Raw genomic sequence first — 3,426 nt, 5'->3', positions numbered from 1 at the left:
TCTACTAGGAATTTTTGGCTGCTGATACGAATACGATGCCCGATTATTACACGCATCCTACCCATCTTCCGAAAATCGTGCCATTTTTGGCTAAGAATTTCACTCTTTTGGCACAAAAACTGCAAACTAAGTATTTAACGTCCAAACTGTTTTAGATGGCAATTATAGGCCCAATTAAGCATTTGAAAAAAATTTTGGGCTACACATGACCCCCGCTTGGGTAATATGCTCCCGTCTGATTAGTTTAAGTTGCTTGAATGTTTCTTGGGGTCCTATAAACACGTTACAAAAAGTTTCATTAAAATCGATACTGCCTACCCACTTTTCCTATGCATCCCGGTTTATTAGTTGTACTAAAATTTAAGGGTATAATAATAGTGTTTGTGCAAAAGTTTCAATTTTTTACGACGATAGTATTTTCCAAAAAAAGATGAGTACAGATAGTATGTACGAAATAACATTGGGGGCAAGATATTCTAGTACTTTCTTTAGAACAAGTCCCCAGCTTCAAGAAACTTGCAGCAATTAATGTTACCTCTTGACTTACCGTAGAATACAGAAGAAAAACTCTCTTGTCTACAGATTTCCGTCTCACTGATACAAAATCATCAGAGCTAAATGAGGAAAGCAAAGGTAAGGAATTGTATGGACGACTTTATAATAATGCAAATAACCATTAAGGAATTGCAGAGTCCATAAAATACTTTTGTATAAAATTCATTTTTAGAGAATTCTATTCACAATTATTTCAATGAAATTTTCTACTATCATTTTACAACTCACATCATAAAAATCATTTTTAATAAAATAGTTGACACATTAAATGTTCCGCCCAACATTATCCGATCTCCTGGAGACAATTATTATAATATTTAACTTAAATAATATAAAGTTGCCGGACGTATAACATATAATATGACTATGAGGTAGCAGCCATGAAACAGGCGGAGTCACGGCGTACATCAACCCATCATAATACTAAACTGAACGGATGACACTTCAATAAATTCATAATACAATATTATTTTATCTTGTAAAAAAGATTCCATCCAAACAGACATATTTATTAAAAATGTAGTTGTACTTTTTTAAATAATATAAATACGTCATCAAATTCGTATTAAGTTTTACCGAAAAATAAGAAACGGCGTGTTTCGGCTGTATTGTATATGATCGTTAATAAAAAATTTATGATGGCAACATTAACAAAATATTTTGAAAAGTAAGATGTAATTAAATTTAAAGTCAAAGATGAAAATGGGTACCTAATTTTAGAAAAAAATTTTTTTTTAGACATTTTGAATTTTAAGTCAATATCTAAATATCACTCTGGTCAAGATTTTGCTCGTGTGATTAACTGAATGGTTTGTTTAAATTTATTTTATGCAAAAAATGTATTTGAGACTTATGTTTCAAATTTTAAGGATAGATTCTGTTAGAACTTGGGAAAATTAGACGAAAATTAAGAGTAAAATTTTTCGCTATACATATATCATAGATCTTGAAATATTGATGCCTATAGATTTTGAGAAAATCACTTATTTATAATAAGTACTTCTTTTCTTAACACAAATACCATTTCATCGCTTTAACTGTATTTTATTGAAAAACGAGGGCCACATGTTATAATTTTCTCTTGGAAAATATTTGTCATGCTTTTAACTAAGAAATAGAAGTTTTCCAAATTAATCTTCAGAAAATTACTCTTGTTACTATTCTTGGCACTGAGGCTTACAAAATAAAAATTTACATTATTTTCTGAATTTCTGTGAGCGTTGGTTTTTTAACTTTTAATAAAAAACACATTTTATTATCATTGATATGACAAAGATTTTCGTGTTAAGAAAATTATAGGAAGCAATTTTTTTTCGAGTGATTTTAAGGTCTTAGATTTTTAGTAATCCCTAGATCTTTCTAAAACCGAAAAATTTAACTATTATCTTTCTTTTAACTTCGCCGAGTACTAACAGAGTTCATAATCAAAATTGGAATACTACAATATAAAATTAAAAAAAAAAAAAGTTAATTAAAAAAATATTTTACTGTATATTCGTTCACATTCAGCAAGCCTTACTTCGTCGGGAGTTAAAACTAGTATACAGTAAAAATACCTACATAGAAAATCGGTCATAACAGTTTTTAGTGTAAAATTCAACCACTTCTTTTCATTTTACATTTTATAATACGTTTTCGTCAAGTTAATAACTTAATCATTTCATTTTTGTTGTGTAAAACGCTTCCTCGTTATTATCATTAAAATTTTTTCGAAGTTTTATTGTGTGACTTTATTCTTCTAAAAAAAACTGAGATAGCTGTTTACACATAATACCTACACAGTGACCAGAGATGAGTTAACGTAACCGTTTTTGCAACAAATCATAAACATTTAATTAGGCCCCTCTTTTCTTTATAAAAAGCTCTGTAAAATAGTAGTAATAAGACATAAATGTTTCAGGAAATTCCAAGAATATTTATCATGATTAATTAAAAAATCTGCACAATTATTTATTTTTAAAAAGAATTAAACAAAATAATGGCTTAACGTGTAACAATTATGAATCATTTACTTATAATTTTCAGACACAAAAAAAGTGAAAAACACATGTAGACTGAAAATAGTCAAAAAAACTTTTATGAGAAGTTTTTTGCGACATGTTTCATTGGAATAATAAAATATATTTCACTTCATTGAGCACGTGTAATGAAACCGTGCAATCAACGTATGATATAATTCATTCCTGGAACCCTGGAAGCCAAATTTTATTCAAAATTTAAGTGAGACTATAATTAATGATGATGAGCTAATGAAGGCTGATGAAAGTGCGTACCTTCTTTCAAAATAAAATAAATTGTCTTTTTCTTCAAAAACATTGCTTTTAAATGGTGGAGGTGCAAGGAAGACATATTTGGCTTGTGTGAGCGGTGGTTTTTTGTTTTTCAGCTTTTAAGGTATTTCCAGCATAGTATTTGCAGTTCCTATGTTAAAGCTTTGGTTAAAATTTTTTCTCCGTTCTTTAATACACGACCGTTTAAAACATTTTTAAAACACTCAGATAATTATGCCTACGTTCCCGATTTTGATCAATTTACATTTTATTCAAAAACATAATTTATTTATTTATTCAAAAAAATAATTAATTAAAAAAAATTTTGAAAACAACCTGATTTATTAGACTTGGCCAAAGCTGACCAATTAAGACTTGATTTGTTGGTCTTGACAAGTACTGAAGTAAGTACTGAAGTAAGAATACTGGATTGTCCAACACTGGGTCTAACGTCGATTTCATTGTCAAGTTCGGCAAATTTGCTACTAGGGACATGCATGCAAGAAGTCTAATGTACAACGAAAGTTAGTCAGATCTGGCTTTTGATACACATTCAAAATCGAAAAGATTTCGGATAGGCTTCGTATAATTTGCTGAAACC

The sequence above is a fragment of the Chrysoperla carnea genome, chromosome 2 (genome assembly GCF_905475395.1).
Source record: "Chrysoperla carnea chromosome 2, inChrCarn1.1, whole genome shotgun sequence".
In the NCBI taxonomy this organism is placed as follows: Eukaryota; Metazoa; Arthropoda; class Insecta; order Neuroptera; family Chrysopidae; genus Chrysoperla; species Chrysoperla carnea.
This window is presented reverse-complemented; position numbering follows the sequence as displayed.